The following is an 18,752-nucleotide window of genomic DNA, read 5'->3' on the forward strand; positions in this document are numbered from 1 at the left end:
ACCACACCCATCATTTCTGTGAGCTATCACAGTCTCTACAGCAAATGATGCATCCCCTATACTACACCTTCATCATCTCACTATACATATACACTCAGCCCCATTCAAATCCCCATGGTGATTCCCCTTATCATATTGGCACCTCACAACATGTAGGGCCTCCACAGCAGTTTGCAGAATTTTCTACAAAAGGCACTATGCAGTTCCAATCCTGCCACCAGCCATGCATTGTTCCCCTTTCCACTTCGTCCTTCCCTCAATACCACCTGCCATGGGTGTCTCGACTACACCCTGATGTTACTACCAACAACCCATATTTCATTGCATATATAGTTGTTGATCCCATCCTCAATTTACAACAGTGATTCACATTTCTTTTCAACTTCTGTCTTCATTTCATTGCATATATATTTTCTTTGATTCATCCCATCTCATCTTGCTGTAGTTGTGCAATCCAACCCCTTTTGTTACCTACATATTGTCAATCGGTTGGCAGTTTCTATGTGATTTCACAGTATTTAGTACAACACTAACAATGTCCCTCTGTATGAATGTCTCTAAGTTAGTGATCATTGTAAACCTGTAAAGGCGGTAATTTCCAGCAGGTTGCTATGAATAGTTTTAGTAGTTTGTTACATTTTTTTTCTTTCTCTTTTCTTAGGGTATTGCATGTATATTTCAAATCTCTTTATTAGCCTAGAACCCTATATATATATGCATTTTTCTTATCAAATATGATCTTCATTAGTACATAATATATGTAAAAGCCTCATATCAGTATGATACTTGGTGAACTTCCTTCTAGTTACATCTCTTATCCTGTGCTAACCTGACCCTTGCAGGAGATATGTAAAATTTGTTGAAATCCCTCTTTAAATTAAGATTTCATTATCCCAATTTTAAAGTTGTGATAGCTAGATGCTGATGAGAAACATTTACATTTCTTGTTTTAGATAGAATGAATGAACATTGTAAACATCATGAATTATTTGTTCTTCATGCATTTTTCCTTTATTTCTCAAAATCTCACAATGGCACGCGCACCATTTCGTAAGAGGTAAATTAATCCTAAGTTGATGATCCATATCAATGGCCATAGTCAGGGTGTGGACAAAATTTAGTATTTTTATCTTTTACGAAATAACACTGGATCCACATTGGATCCATTTTCAAAATTCATCATATTTACTCAAATATTTTCTTCTTTTATCAGAATTTAACTTAAAATTAATTCAAAATATATACCAATGGCCATAGTCAGGGTATATTGAGAATTAATTTCATTTTAAATTCTATAAAAGCACCAAATGTGTTTTATTCTTCACCTGAATTTAAATATAGATTATTATATAGTACATTCAATGACCATAGTCAAGAATGTATTATATCTTCAATCTTGTTTTAATTCATTTAAAGAATGGAATAGCTTTTCAAAATCCAATTTCAAAAATTTAAATTCATTCATCATTTAGGATAGAATTGCATCATATTTTCAAAATTCTTTTTTTTCAAAAACTCCAAGTGATGTAAATACCTTCCTCAATCTATCTTCAATTCTTATCATTTTTAAAATTCAATTTCATTTTTCAAATCTCAAAGTTCAATTTAACTTTGAGATTTCAAATTCATTTTATATTCAAATTAAAATCAGATTTCGAAGTTCAATTTGACTTTGAAATTCCAAATTCATTTATATTCAAATACTCCAATCAAAATCAAAGTTCAATTTAACTTTGAGATTCTTGATTCATCTTCTGAATTTAAACTCCAAATCCATCTTAGGATCCAAAATCCAATTCCACCTTGGATCTCAGACTTCAGATCCAATTCCTCCGTAGGATCCAGAATCCAATTCCTCCTTAGGATCTCAGACTTCAGATCCAATTCCTCCTTAGGATCCAGAATCCAATTTCACCTTGGATATCAGACTTCAGATCCAAAATCCATCTTAGGGTCCAGAGTCTAATTCTACTTTTGGATCTCAGATCCAATTCCACTTTTTGGATCTCAGACTTCTGATCCAAATTCCATCTTAGGGTCAAGAGTCCGATTCTACATTGGATCTCAGACTTCAAGATCTGAATCCATTCCAATATCCAAAATCCAATTTTCATTCCCAAGTCCAACTTCTTTTCAAATCCAATTCATCTCCAGATTTCAAATCCAAATCCATCTACAGATCATTCCTTAAATTCATCTCTATTTTTAATATCATCTGGATCCCTCAGATCTATTCTAAATTTCAAACTTAAAAATATAAATTCAAATCCATCTCAAGTATTCATTTCCTTTCCTAAATTCAAGTTCAAATTCAAAATCCATTTTCCGACTTTGAAACTTCATTTTCAAAGCTTCAAATCATTCTTTCTCAAAATTAAAGATTTATTCTTCCAAACTCTAATTTACTTCGAAAACTTGGAACTTCTCTGATCTATCTCAAGTTCTAAAGTTAGATTCAAACATTTCTTCACTCCCTTATCAAGTTCATCTCATAAACTTGGGAAATTTTCAAAACATCTTTCAAAATGAGCATACATTCTTGCATTGCACAAGCATGATTCTTTGTGCATTTAGAGTTAGAATAAATTATTAGATTATATTTAGGCAAAGCAAAAGGCATAGATTCGATCCTTGGTTCGATTACCCCTGGTAAAGGCGCCAGGAACGGTCGAACCTCGTACCGACGAGCGAATCCCGTCTCTCCATTTTCCAGCACATTTTCAAAAGCGGAGGCGAGTAATCTTTTAAAATCTTTTTCAAAAATTAAGGTCAAGTGAGACCGCGCAAAATAGTTCATCTTCTCACTTCTTTTTTTTTCTTTTCTCTCTTCTTTTCTCTCTTTTATTTTTCTCCCTTCAAAAAGGAGGAAAATAGAGGTTAGAAAGGAAAAGAGAAGGGAGAGAGAGAATATTACGAGAGGAAAAATTTTGCGATGATCACAGTTTTGGCGACTGTGATGGGACCCATCTTCGTCCGGTCGAATTTAATGCATTTTCTTTTGCTTTGACATTATCTAAGTCTTTATTCTATATATGTCAGCTATATTTCCATGTAAACCTTTGGAGCCTAGATTTTATCCTAAGCTGACATCATTGCATATAGGATTTAGGTATGGTTTGGTAGGACTATATTGAGGAGATTATTTCATGCTCACATTAGACTTAGGTCTTAAATACAACTCTCCTCGATTTTAAGGATTGAATGCAAAAACAATGTATGCAAGTGTATGCTTCTTTTCATTTTAATCTATCTCTTTAGGACTTGCATTAGAGCCATCTGATTTCTTGCATGTTGAACATATTTTGAAAACCTCCTTACCTATATTGTCCCGGTCTTCACGTTGCTGGCTGTCTCACTGAACCATAGTTCGGGAGAGAGCCTCACAACTGGACCACTTATTTGGGTTCGCGCCCCCCTACCACGTACCTAAGGGCCATAGTCCGAGGTATATCGGTAGGTGCTCAAGGATGTTGGGAAGCCATTACCTTAGAACCGGAGAAATAATTCTTATGCCACGTGATTCGAGCTTCGGCTTGGGTATATCGGCGTATCTTGATTGTAATCAGATGATCTAAATCCTTAGAGTTAGGATTAAGGTCCTACGAGCCTTGTTCAAAATTTGCATTTAGAGTCAGCTTCTAGGGAGTGCTATTCTGTGCATCATTGCTTGTATAAATTGATTCTTTTGTAGATATTATCTTGAAAATTCTTATCTTTCAAAACCCTGAATATTTATTTCATAAAAATTCTTTTATTTTCTCAAAATCCAGGATGGTATATTTCTTATTTCTTTATTCTCTCATAAATTTCTTAAACCCTGGACATTCTTTTAAATTCTTTCCCCTATCTTTCAAAAGTCCAGGCGTATTATTCTTCTTCTGATTTATTTAAATTCTTTTGATCCTGCACGCAATTTTTAAAAAATATTTCAAGGTCTTGTCATCTTCAAAAATACTCTTCCTCGTATATTCCATCTTCTCCATATAAAATCCTTTTTATCGAGAGATCTCTTTAAAAATTCTCTTTCATTATCTCTTTTCCTTTCAAAATTTCTTTGATCTGAAACCTTCATTTATTCTCCAGAGAAAATACCAACATTCCAATCATGGTTCAAATGAGAGCAAGGAGAAGGGCAGCTCAGCAGCACGATAAAAGCGAAGTGGAAGAGATGAACTCTCCCAGGTTGTCCCGAAAACATGATTCAGATGAGGATGATGTCGACCTAGCAATGTATAAAATCTTTCAAAAGATGATGGCAAAAATGATGTCCGAGCAAGCTGGGGCAAATTCAAAGAAAACATCCTCTAAAACCAAGGTCAAAAGAAAGCCAGTGAAGAAGCATGTCAGGATCAGCAAGAAGAAGGTTCAACAAGACACCACCTCTGAAGGTACGGAGTCAGGAGAGGAGGATTCCGAGGAAGAACATTTTGTATTTGTTCCAAAACACCTACGACAAGTCAAGAAGGTGGCAGAGGAACCTGAATCAATCAACAAGCCTAAAGATGGAGTCACAGCGGAAGACTCAGTTCAAATATTGACAAAGATGGTCAAAGACCTACAGATCCGAGATAAGGGAAAGAGGGTATATACCAGACAGGACTTCTACCTTGGTTTAGATGGGGACAGCAGCTTGGAAGATCTCCCCCGAAAATTTATTAAGTTCGATGGGTCCGGCAATCCAAAAGCCCATCTCGCGATGTTCTTCGTCGAATGTGCCAGATTCAGTGAAGACAATCAAGCCCTCTTCTTGTGCTTTCCTCGCAACTTAGAAGGCATAGCCGCGAAATGGTATGCGGAGCACATCAACCCCGTCGAGCTGCAAAATTTTGACAAAGTTGTTAATCTGTTTGTGGAAAGATTCATGTTCAACACTGAGGCACTTCCGACCCTCAATCACCTGTATAACCTGAAACAAGGAGATAAGGAAAAAGCTGTAGACTTCATTCGGAGGTGGAGAGATACCTGCAACAAAATGAGAACCCCCATTTCAAAGGAGCACGCACTTCAAGTTATCCTGAATAATTTTTCTCAGCCTCTTAGAAGCCTCATTTCCACTTACCCCTCTAAATCATTCATAGAGCTTATCGAACGAGCTGAGTGGCTCGAGATGGGGATGGACAATGGGAATTATGAGGGCATCACTCTCGTCAAGGGCGGCCAAGACCTCAAAAAGAAGGTGAATTATACATTTTCAGCTAACTCTGGGGGCAGTGGCAGCAAAGATAACAAGACCAAGCAGATGGGTCTGCAAAAGGAACCCTTCAAGCAGAATGACAAGCCAGTTCCCGCCAAGCAGAAGGAAAAGATAAAACGTGAAGGTTGGGGTTATGACCGCCAATTCACTGCTCTGGAACAGTCCCTCGAACAAGTTTTGGAGTATATGCTGAGCAAAGATATGATTAAACTCTCGAGAGTTGTTGATCCTCTGGTCTCCCTGGGAAAATGGAAGGACAAGTTCTGCAAGTTCCACCGGGCAGTGGGGCACGACACCGAGCACTGCTTCGTCCTAAAGAACATCATCCAGGATTGCATTGATAAAAATCTTCTGATAGAGGACGAAGAAGAAGAGTAGCCCGCCGTCCTAACAAAGCCTTTCCCAGATCACTCAAAGAACTGATGATATCAAAACTTTTCTTGTTTTTTTCCTTTTGCTTTTTCCCGTCGTCTTGTAGGGGCAAGTCAGCCCTAGTCTTTTGCGATATTTTTGGTCACATGCTTGTAAATAGTCAAGTTCTTGTTTTCAGTAGTTACTTATAAATGAAATGTCAATTTCCTTCATACCTTTGTCATATTGGGGCATCTTTTGTTAAAAATTACATTTACACTTCAAAATATTCTCTTGTCATTAAATTCATGTTCTTTTTCATAATGCGGGGCAAAATCCTGACATCATTCATGAGAGAAATGATATTACCTATGAGGGTTTTTTTCCAAAAATCATGAAATTTTGAAAGTCTTCATTATGATGACCAAAGAGTTCAAATACTCTTTGGTCCAACCTTTGTCAAAATCAACCCTCGTGTTGATCATATTAACAAAAATAGGTTTTCGAACCGTTGTATTGAAAAATCAACCCTCGTGTTGATCATATTAACAAAAATAGGTTTTCAAACCGTTGCATTGAAAAATCAACCCTCGAGTTGATCGTGTTTTCAAAAAAATAAGTTTTCGAACCATCGCATTAAAATGTCAACCCTTGTGTTGGTTTTATCTCCCAAGATTAATTCTGAAACATTTATATCCAAAGATCAACCCTTGTGTTGGTCTTATCTTCCAAAATAGGTTTCAAATCATTCAAAGGTCAACCCTTGTGTTGGTTTTATCTTCAAAGATTGGTTCGAAACATTGCATTTAGAGATCAACCCTCGTGTTGATCATATTTTCTAAAAATTGGTTTCGAATCATTACATTCAAAGATCAACCCTCGCGTTGGTCATATTTTCTAAAAATTGATTTTCAAATCATTGCTTCAAAAAAATTAAACCCTCATGATGATCTCTCATGAACGATCCCCTTTCAAAGATTAGCTCTCGCAGTTAATCATCTTTTCAAAGATGATTTCCTCGTATTCTTCTCCTACTTAAAAGATCCCACATGCAAGCAGGATCAAACAAAATTCTTTTTTTCTCAATCAACTCTTTCTTTTTATTATTTGTTTGGCGATTTTATCAGTCTTATCAATTTTTTATTAATTTTGTCAATTTTATTGATCCTTCATTGATTTTGTTAAAATTTTCTCGTCAAATTCTTATTTTCAAAAATTACCCTTTCAGTTTAAGGGATAAACCTGATGCCTCTTTGTTATCATCGCAAAATTTTTACTTTTTGCAAATCAAAGTGACCTTTGAAAAAGATTTTGAAAATAACTCGCCTCCGTTTTTAAAATGCAGGATAATTCCGAAGAATGGGACTCGCCTGTCGGTACAAGGTTCGACCGTTCCTGCCACCTTTAACAGGGGTAATCGAACCAAGGATCAATCTTATGCTCTACTGTATTCAACTTGTCTAAACCATATTCTAATTTCTAAATGCACATAGAATCAGGCATGTGCTATGAATTTTCAGAAAATGCACATTTGAAAACATGATGTTTGCTTTGAATGATTGAAATATTTAGAATAGGTATCACATGGAAAATCGTGAATTGGGATTTTAAATATACTTCTGAGAGAAATAAAATCGATTTTGAGGAATCCTTGACATTTGGTGAAAATCGATTCTGAGAGACTTGGTTTCTCTGAATTCAAACTTGGAAATTGAAATTCTAACTTAGAAAATTTGAATTTGGAACTTGGGAAATACTTCAAATATCATTGGCAAATCCATATTCTTTTGAATAAGACTTAGAAAAATTCTAACTTCAAACTTTGAAATTGACTGCATAACTTTGGAAAATTGAGTTTATGAACTTGAGAAACACTTGAAATATTCTTTGAAATTCAATGCTTTTGGGAAAATCGATTTTGCTATAAGACTTGGGAGATTTTGAGGAAATGAACTTCTTTGAATGGAGATTTGAATTGGAATTGGCAAATGCATGAAATGAATGAATATGGATTTGAGGAATTGAGAAATACTTTTTGTATTTTTGAGAAATGCAGTGCATTTTTGAAGTTAGCCTAAGAGTGTAGGCTGAATGTGGCTAATGTGAAGATTATAAATCTGAGTATCATTCGTATTCTGACTATGGCCATAAATACAAATTCCACCAAGTTTATAAACTTCATAGAAGCTAGTGTATGTGCCATTCGTGTAGACCATGGTGAATTTGTAAAAATATGCATGAATCATCATCCATCACACATTAAAATTATAAAAATAAACTATATGCAATGCAACCTAAGCTAAGCAGGAAATGTAAATTCTTATTCCAAAGTTTAATTACAAATTACATCACTATTGAAACTTAAATACATGAAAAATAAAGTCTTCAATGTACCTGCAAAACTAGAAAACTTGGTTAATGAAAATATGTTGGCTTTTCTAGATTTATCCAGTAATATCTAGAAATTACTGGATTTTGCTAGATATAAGCCTTTTCCTTGATTCCCTTAAATAAAAATGATAAAGTATGAAACAAAATTGAATAAATAAGGAAGATAAGATATAAAATTTCGAAATTGGGGTCAAAATGACCAAAATACCCCTAATAACAAGACTATGGCCTTGAAATTAGGGTTTTCAGAAAGATATTTTGATAAAATGCAAGTTTTAAAATTTGAATATAATAAACTAAGCTAAATATGATGTGACATGCTTAAAAATATGAAAATTAGGGTTAGGGATTTCGAAATTTAGGTCAAATGACCAAATTGCCCCCGATAGCAAGACTATGGCCTTGAAATCAGGGTTTTCTGAAATAGATTTTGGTAAAAACTTAGGTTTTATGCACTAAATGAAATCAAATAAGCATAAAATTAAACCTAAAGCATCCTAATATGATTGTGAACATGATTAAACCCTAAAAATATATGCCTATGCACGAAAATCCAGGAATATCATAAAAACTGTGATTTTAGCAGTGTTTTTGGATCTTTCAGGAACCCGGTTTTGCAATTTGCTCAATTCAGCCATCAAATGGATTTCAAAATCCATAAAAATTGGTACCTGTACTTTTTATAACCCTAATATCTAATTGGAATTATAAAAATAATTTTTTTACATTAAATTAATCCGAAAATTGCATTAAACCCTAAAAATATGCTATTTTTGACCTAATTCACCAACCAGTCTCAGTACAGGACCTGAACCAGGGGTCAAATCTCTATGGAAATCCATGAAATTTTACAGAGACTAACTAGAAAGAAAAACCGAGATTTTCCAATTTACAGATCGGAAAAATCATCTCCGGTTAGGGAGAAACCCTTCCGGCAATCTGAGCTAAAATATCACTCTTAACAGGGATTAAAACAGCTATTCCAGATTACAAATACAGACATAAATAGCAATTCTAAACAAAAACCTCTGAAATTTTAGTGGTGAACAGCAGACAGAAAAATAAGAATACTCACTTTTTACAGATCTAAAATCGGATCTATGGTTTGGGATTTATGACTAACACAAGTCTGATTAGGGTTAGGGTTTTGGTAAACCCTAACGAGTTTTAAATTTAAAAACAGATTCTCTAAAAGGGGAAAAATACTAAACAGTGATCAAAAAATCCGAAAATTTCATATAAGACAGATCTACTCAATGTTAATCCATAGCACTTTACAGATCTAAAATCGAATATTGGATGAGAAAAATATCATCATATCAAGTCACCCTCCTGATTTTAACACCGATTTTAAAGTTTTAAAAACCTGACCTGATTTCTGATTTTTTTGACAGGGTTCCCGAAGTCCAAAATCTCTGATTTTTTTACAGTAGTTCAATCACATATGCATGCATCACATATAAAAAAATCAGAAATAAACAACAAGGATTTAATCCGAAACAGCATGCTCTTTTCTGTTCTAAACTAAAAAACACACAGAAATCTAAGAAACTTGAGAAAATATGCATTAACTAATGAAAAACAATAAAATAAACCATAAAACAGTAAATAAAAATTATTTCTATGCTATAGAACGTAAAATAAACATGAATAAATAAATAAATAAATAAAATACAGGGAATCCATGGCTAAAATTTGCTTTCACCTTTGAAATCATGGATTTAACCCATTTAACGGGTAAATCTCACGTTTCGTTGGTTAAGAACATGAAAAACGTACCTCTCATCAATTCTAATGGATTAGAATCCTTGAAATCACCCTCAAACTAAGTTAGATCATCTTCTTGGGTCGATTTTTGGGTTCTTGGATGAAATCCATGGTTAAATCCATGAATACAAGAGTTTCCATGGTGAAATCTATTGAAAAATCATAAAAACTAATAAAAAAATAATAATAAAATATTAAATAAACTCACCTTGGGGCTGCAGATTCAATGGAGGAAGGTAGAGGTGCTGGAGAGGAGAGAGAGGCCACGAAAATTTTAGAGAAAAAGAGCCTCTTTTGGCCCCCCTTTAGGTCCCTTTTTATAGTTTTTCAAAAAGTCACTTAATTAGGGTTAATTAAGAGGTTTTTCATTTTTTAGGACTCTTTTTAATAAATCCACTAAAGGCCACGATTTTTTGGAGAATTATAGCCTAGGTGGGACTCTAATTAATCCCTAATTAAACCCTAGAAAGTCCAAATGTGATGCCACTTGGCATCTTCCACATTTGGTTTTTTTAAAACCTTTAAAAACACTAGTTTTAAAAACTAACTTTCAAAATGAGTTTTTCAAAATGGTTTTGACTCTTCTAAACCTCTAACATTAACCAAGACATCAACTAACCCTAGTCTAACCTTGACTTCTTCAAATGTGGCGCCACCCCGAGTGGGCCCCACTTGAATTTTCAAAAACGATTTTAAAACTTGAAAATGAGAGGTTTTTCAAAAGATATTCAAAAGTAGACTTTGAGATTGAAAGTTTTGAAATGGTACAGAGTCTTGATTGAGTCAGAACTCCTCTAGATACGGCGCCAACGGGGTGTTTACAGATGCCCCTCTTTGCTACTAAGCCGGTTGAAAGCCGAGCTTAGTGGCAAAGAAAACACACCAAATTTGGATTATAAAAATGCCCCAGTTAGATGAATCTGACTGGTTATGAAGGAATTAATCCAAGTGATGATGATAGATATGAAATGGAAAATAAGAAGAAAATTTTACTTCAAAAAGAAGTGAGATTCAGGTTTTGCCCTTAACCTGGATGGGACGGGAAATACCTCGTGTGGAACGAAGCTCAGGTTTAACCCTTAACTTGACCGGGTTGAAAATGGAATACCTCATCAAAGGAGGTTCAGGTTTATACCCTTAACCTGATCGGGCATAAAATGGAATACCTCATCAAAGGAGGCTCAGGTTTATACCCTTAACCTGATTGGGCATAAAATGGAATACCTCATCAAAGGAGGCTCAGTTTTATACCCTTAACCTAATTGGGCATAAAATGGAATACCTCATCAAAGGAGGCTCAGGTTTATACCCTTAACCTGATTGGGCAGAAAAATGGACGGAATCCTCGAAAGAAGAGACCGTGATGGAACCTTCGGATTTCCGCACAATGAATCCGATAGGGGTTTTGCAAAAGGAAGGAAATTGGGGTCCCTAAAGTTTGAAAAGGGATTGATTTTGTGTGCCTCATTGCTGAGACTAATTAACTTTTGAAATTGCCTTTTGCTGGAATTGGTGGCTTAACCTCAAGCCGAAATTGGACTGTCTATGGTGGGACAGTGGGGACACAGGGAAGTGTGCGAATCTGAGAGCCCGTGCGCTCAGATTATACCAAAGAAGGGAAGGAATCTTGAAAACTCCCGTTATCAAGTCCTAAAAAGGGATAACAACTGATGTCAGGATGCACCAAAGATGAACCTCAAGCTCTCGTTTCATGCCAGGATAGCTAGAAAATATTGTCAAAATGTTGAAAATTGTTGTTGATTCAAAATAATTGAAAATGATGCACATTGTTTTGAAAGTATTCCCTCTTTTCTACCTGAAGTATTACCTCTGACTGAGCTTAACTCCGTAGAATCAAGATTCGAATTCAAATTGCTTGCGATTGACTTTCTTTCAAGGAAGCTATCCATTTCCTTGATATGGACGAAAAAGAAAATATTCTTGATATTGCGAGAGCTATTGGTGAAAGAATATTGATAAAAGAATTTCACAAAATTAAAGAAGATTCTTGATAGATTTGGAAGTCTGATATCCTGAGATTCTTTTCTCATGATGATCTTTCTGCACTCTCCTTTTAGCAGATTGGAGCTCTCTTGGATTTTTCGGGAATTACATCATCCTTCATTTTGGAGATGTCCTGACTTTTCTCTCTTTTCTTTTTTTTTGGAAGGGTACGTCACAAACTCCTTCATCTCAGAGATGTTCCGATCCTTCTTTTCTCTCAGGGATTATCTTGATAGTTATTGGCTCATTGGTTGGGAATCTCTTGATGATAGCTGGAATCAAATATCTTTTAGGGTTTGTCGGTAGGCTCATCACACTCGCCTTCATCTCGACGGTGATCTGAACTTTCCCTGGAAGGATCCGTCACAAACTCCGTCATCTTGGAGATGATCCAAATCTTCTTTGGCCCCGGGGGTCGACTCGCTTAATTCGCCTTCATCTTGACGACAATTGAGAGATCCCTTTTGCAGATATTTAATTGCAGCTTGGAGGAGATATGGAGATTGAGTGGATTTTTCTGTATCACCCAGGATATTTCGACTGCTTTATTTTAAAAAATGGTCTTTAAAAATGTGCCATTGACTGCGATCAATATCAATCACTCATGGCTTTGCAACGACATTGAATATTCTTTGCTGGCCATATCGCGGATTTATTCTTCATCCTCTTGGTTGGCCAATAGAAAGATTTTGAATTTTGAATCCTTTTTCGCGAGAGCTTTGTCCTTTCGGAAGTAATACTGAAGGTATTCTGAGGTAATAATTTTATGCAATAAAGATTTTTGAAATCAACAAATATTTAATGACAAATTGACAAAATTTTCTTGAAATCCTTTTGTGAAAGCGAGCATTTGAAGCACAACGCAACACATCCATGACAACAATTCTCTTCTCCTTTCCCCAAAGGAGAAGATTCAGAAATTGGAATTAGGAATTACTCCTCTCTTCCCTGAAGAGGAGGTGTTTGCAAAACGAACTTTCTAAGAGAAATTAAGCTTTCGTCAAAACTTCCTAACATTAGGCTTCTCTTATGGAAAGGGGACCGGAATTGGTGAGGTTGGTAAATTGGTCACGAAGGAACGAGTTCATCACACTCTCCCTGAAAAGAGGGTCCTTCATGATGAAATGGCCAAGTCTGAAATTATGGGGCCACAAGGAAAGCAAGTCTCCGTCGAGTCTCTCCCTATAAAAAGGGTTCCTTGTGTAAAATTTGGAATTTTGTTCTGCAAACGGTTCACAAAGACACGAGTCCCTTCAAACTCTCCCTGAAAAGGGGCTAAGTGAACGAATTGGATAACATGCGAAAAGAGCGAGCTCCCTCGAACTCTCCCTATAAAAAGGGTCTCTCGCAAGAGAAATTTTTTTTGGAATTGGGTATTGGGTGACCAAAAGGTCGAAATTTGGATTTTTGAATTTTGAATTTTTGAAATTGGAATTTTGCTATTTGAAATTAGAAATTGGAAGTTTGGAATTTGATATTCGGAAGTTGGAAACTAGAAATTGGGAATTTTGGAATTTGGAAATTGATATTTGGAAATTGGAAATTTGGGAATTGATTGGCTAAAAAAGTCAAAATTGCGAATTGGTTTACTGAGAATGACATGGGTTCTGTAGGGATTTGACCTACGAACTATCTATTCCATAGGAATTCAACCTAAGGATCATAGCTTAAGAAGGAATGATTCCAACTTGTGAGCTTTGAATGGACCAGGTGCTAAACTGGGTTTTTGAGGGAAGATTCGAATCGGAATTCAATTCTTCAAGGAAAACTAGATGAATTGGATTTTGAAAGACAATTCGAGTCGAAACTCGGATCTTCTATACCAACTCGCAGGATAGTTTGAGTAGAAGTTCAAACTTGTAAAGGAAAGCTAGGCGAATTGGATTTGAAAGAAAATTCGAGTCGGAACTCTGATTTTCTAGACCAATTCTGAATTGGATTTGGAAGAAGATTTGAATCGGAACTCGACTCTTCTAGACCAATTCTGAAGGAAAGGAAAACTCGGATCGGAACCCGAATCTTTGAAGGAAAACTAGATCCATCGTGGAAGGAGAAGAAATTCGAGTCAGAACTCGAATCCTGAAGGAAAGGTAGATCAATTTGGAAGGAGAAGAAATTCGAGTCGGAACTCGAATCCTGAAGGAAAGGTGGATCAATTTGGAAAGAAGATTCGAGTCGGAACTCGAATCTCGAAGGAAAACTAAACCGGTTGGAAGGAAAGGAAATTCGAGTCGGAACTCGAATTCCGGAGGAAAACTAGGTTAACCAAAAGGAAAGAGGATTCGAGTCGGAACTCGAATCCCGCAGGAAAACTTAAACCGGTGTGGAAGGAAAGGAAATTCGAGTCGGAACTCGAATTCCGAAGGAAAACTAGGTTAACCAGAAGGAAAGAAGATTCGAGTCGGAACTCGAATCCCAAAGGCAAACTTAAACCGGTGTGGAAGGAAAGGAAATTCGAGTCGGAACTCGAATCTCAAAGGAAAACTAAACCGGTTAGAATGAAAAAGAAATTCGAGTCGGAACTCGAATTCCTGACGGAAAACTAGATCAATTATAAGGAAAGAAAATTCGAGTTGGAACTCGAATCCCAAAGGAAAACTAAATTAGTGGACACTGAATTTTAAAGTGTACCAGTGCAAATACCGGATTTTGAAAATGTGCCAATACAAGCATTATGTTTTGAAAAATTACCAGTACGAATACCGGGTTTTGGAAGATTACCAGTATGAGCGCTGGATTTTAAATGGTTACCAGTACGAGCACTGGGTTTTGGAAATTTACCAGCACGAACACTGGATTTTGAAAAATTACCAGCACAACACTGGATTCTGAAGAATTACTAATTGATTTTGATGGAAAATTTTCAGTCTTCACCCTCACGATGACTTGGACAACTGTCGGGGTCTCAGGATTTATCCCTTATCCTGAATGGGTAATCGATGCAGATGCAAATTGATGCAGATGAATGCGAATGAATGCATGCAAATGCAAATGAATGTAAATGGGTGCACATGCGTGCAAAATGAGAGATTTGTTTGATCCTGCCTGCATACAGAAAGTTTCGAAGATAAAATGAAAATTTAAAAATGCCCCAGTGTAACTGGGAAAGAAGAATTTGAACAAAAGGATAAATGATTGATGTTCGAAGAGCGCTCTCCGAAGGTGACACGGCAACTGGCTTTTAATTGATTCAGAAGAGACTCGGAAGAGGTTATTCCTCATAAAAGAACATTTTGCCGAGGAGAATAAAAAAAATGGCACCGAGCTTGCGAGAAAAATTGAAACTTTATTGATGTATTGAAGGAAAGGTAACAAATAAGGGAAAGACAGACGGGATTACATCATCCCTTTGAAATAATAAAAGCAAGATGAGAAATTGGGAAAGCACTAGTGTTATCAACTTTTGAATGATTGGGGAGAAACATGATCAAGATGAATGGTCCTCCTTTTCATCTCCAACGAGGAGATTCTTGTCAATGCCGTCTTGAACAATATTTTTAAGGACAAAACAATGCTCGGTATCGTGACCCACTGCCCGATGAAATTCGCAGAACTGATCTTTAAACCTTCCCATGGCTGTTGCGGGATCAGCTACTTTAGGTAAACGGATCATATCTTTTGCGAGCATGCATTTCAGAACATTCTCTAGTGTCTGATCTAGAGGGGTGAACTTTCGATCCGTATTCCAATCCTTGTGCTTTGGCTTTTCTTGATCTTTCCCTTTATGCTAAGGACTAGATTGGAGAGGCTTATCATTGTTGGAGAACTTTCCTTTTTGGCCCTTGGATCCCTCTGAAGGATGATCATAATCTTTCTTGTTGCTTTTGCTATCATTGGCAGAGAGAGTGAAATGAGACTTCAGAGATCCGACTGTATCTTTTGTAAGCATGTATTTCAGAAAAGTATCAAATATTTGATCCAATGGGGCTATCTTGCGATCCTGGTTCGGATCATCACACTGCACCTCTTGTCGAGTGTTTGATTTCTGCTGAGACTTGGATAAGACAGTCGATTGGTATTCTTTCTTATTCTCAACGAAGAAATTCTTATCGATATGATCTTGGACAATGTTCTTGAAGACGAAACAATGGTCGGTATCATGTCCTACTGCCCTATGAAATTTACAGAATTGATCCCTGAATTTTCCCATGACTGTGGGAGGATTTGCGACTCTTGGGAGTTTTACCAATTCCTTGGCCAACATATATTCAAGGATTTCGTCGAGAGGCTGCTCGAGAGGAGTAAACTGGCGATTGCAATCCCAACCGTCCCGCTTTATCTTTTCTTTCTGCTGACTCAATTTTCCACTCTGCTTTAAAGATTTCTCTTTCTGACTTGTGTGATTGCCTTTGTTATCCTTGCACCCCTCGCGGTGGGCCTTGACAGAATTTGTTTTTTTTTTTTTTTTGAATCTTGATTATTCCTGACGGGAGTGATGCTCTTGTAGAAATCTTTGCTCGTGAAGACCTTCTTGCCCTTGTCGCGAGCTTCCAAATCTTTAATTTTCTTTGCCATTTCCTTCAGTTGTATTTGGATTGGATCATCCATTGCTTGATTTTTCAATTTATAGGTTGTCCCTTGTCTATGAGGGGATCTTTGAAATGCTTGCTGAACTTCATACTCTTTATCGGTGTTACCTACCGATCCTGATTCATCCGATGTATCTTCCTGTTGGATATGTTTCTTGGATAGCTTCAGAACTTTCTTGACTGCCTGGTCTTTTGCCTTCTGCTTAACACGAGTCTCTTCTATACTAGTTTCAGTTTGTTCTGCCAGCATTTTGGTCATCATTTCTTTGAACATAACATACATTTGGGGATCGACGCCATCCTCAACCTGCTGTCCCTGATTTTTAGTTGATCGAAGGGAGTCCATTTCCTCTTCCGAAGCGGCTGAATATGCGACGCCTTCAACTGATAGGGTTTTCTTTCCAGACCTTGTATGAACCATCGGGTATCACAAATGTTCTTTTGAATATTGTTGATGCTCTCTGCAAGGTAGGATTGATGGTTAGGTTTCTGAAGGAAGTTTGGTTGGAGGAAAATATTTATTGAGAATTTTGGTAGACAATTGAAATAATATCCCATTACTAGGGATTGAGTCGTTGCTGGAGTTACGACAATTGTGCTGCTATTCTTTGCAAAATAAACAACTGGAAATATGCCTTGTTACCTAGGCGAGGTCGTCAAACCAAAGTGAAATGTAAAATAAAGGAATTTTATTGAGGGGAAAAACATGATTTTATCAATAATACACTTGACAGAGGGGAGGGGGACAAACAATTTTCCACCACTCCGGATAATCAGAAGATACACGAGGACCAGGAAAAATAGTAAGACTGACAAAGGAATCCCAGCCATGTCTGGCAGAATGGTATGCTCCGGACCACTGATCTGATGAGAGGTCGAATTCTGGCAGAACCCCGAATAGTGGACGAATCTCTACGCGCTTCTGCCTCTGAGAGAACTGCCTGACGCACCGCTCTGGATGATAGTATGCGCAGAAGAACGGGCCAAGTAGTCTGAACCGCTTGCCGTAAGCGTAAGTATATCTGGGAGGTGATTCCTGACGATCAAAGTAATCCCATACGACTTCTTCCTCCTGAAGGTTGTCGATCAGGAACCGGTATCGCGCAATTGGAAGAAGCTTCTCTCCATTGTATCTGAATGAACTGGCTCGGACTGGCACATGCCGGAGGAACCAAGACTGCAAGGCATAGGTGCATCCTTCGACTAGAATTGATTCTCCGAATGCGAAACGAGTCAACCCTCGGTATAGAAAGGCGAGTGCGGCCATGGCTATTGAGAGGCGGCTGGTCTGTCGACTTCCCCATCTCCTCATAAGCTGAACTATTCTGATATCCATGTAATTCCATCCATCGGGAAAGAAAGCTAACCCCACCGTGCACAGAACCATCGCGTGCTGAATTCTCTCTCGAGTTGTCCTAGACAACGAACTGACTTCCACAAATGTCCCATATTGTCTGTAGATTTTGAGCAGGTCCACATATTCGTTTCCATCCTCCTCTATCAATGACCAAGACTTGCGTCCTGTCATGCGAGCTAAGGCATCCTTAGGGTCCAGACCCTTAACATTAATCAGAAATTGTTTCTCCAATGGATCTCCAGGCTGACCGGCTGGCTCGGGCAATCCCATAATTTCTGAAAATTCATCTATCAGTATTGTCATCTCGCCCCACGGGAACCAGAAGGTAGAAGTGCTCGGATTCCACCGTTCTGCTAGTGCATGGATCAAATTGCCGTTGACTGTCTGCTTTCCCACCGCGGACGCCAGTTCTAGCCCACAATCGTCCAAGTGGTCCGGAAACATACGAGAGAAATTCTTGAACCATAAATAGTACCACCGGGGAAAGAAGGATCCGGTGCTAAGGACTCGATGTTCGGGAAGACTTTGTCGCACCTCGTAGGAGATGTGACCCTCGGGAAAGACTGAATCAAACTGACTGGATGCCATCGGACTGGAAAACATGGAAATTGGAATAAGATTTGGGAAAATACAGGAAATTTGAGAAAAATGCAGGCAGGATGAAAATAAGGCAGGAAATTCGAGATCCAGAAGAACGAAAGAATGAAAAACCACCTGGAGTTTTGAAGAAAATAGAGAAATTTCATGAAAATCGTCCAGGGTTTGAATAAAAGAAGAATTTTTAGATAGTATATGGAAACAGATGGAAAAATTTAGAGATTTATGAAAATCGTCCAGTATTTTGGAAAACTTGTGAAAAATGTAATGGAACAAAAGAAGCTAACATTCAATCACATCCTGTACAATCAAGTATGCACATACAACATTCCCTAAAAGCTGACTCTAGATGCACAAATTTTGAAATAGATGTAGGACCTTAATCCTAACTCTAAGGTTCAGATCAACTGTATCCAATCCAGTTATGCCTATATACTCAAGCCAAGGCTCGATGTACGTGGCATAAAATCAAATTCTCCGGTTCTAGGTTCAAGTTTTCCAACATCCTTGAGCACCTGCCGATATACGTTGGACTATGGCCCTTGGTACGTGGCAGGGGGGG

Source organism: Nuphar pumila, chromosome 13 (assembly GCF_984573655.1).
Source record: "Nuphar pumila chromosome 13, dmNupPumi1.hap1.1, whole genome shotgun sequence".
Classification (NCBI taxonomy): Eukaryota; Viridiplantae; Streptophyta; class Magnoliopsida; order Nymphaeales; family Nymphaeaceae; genus Nuphar; species Nuphar pumila.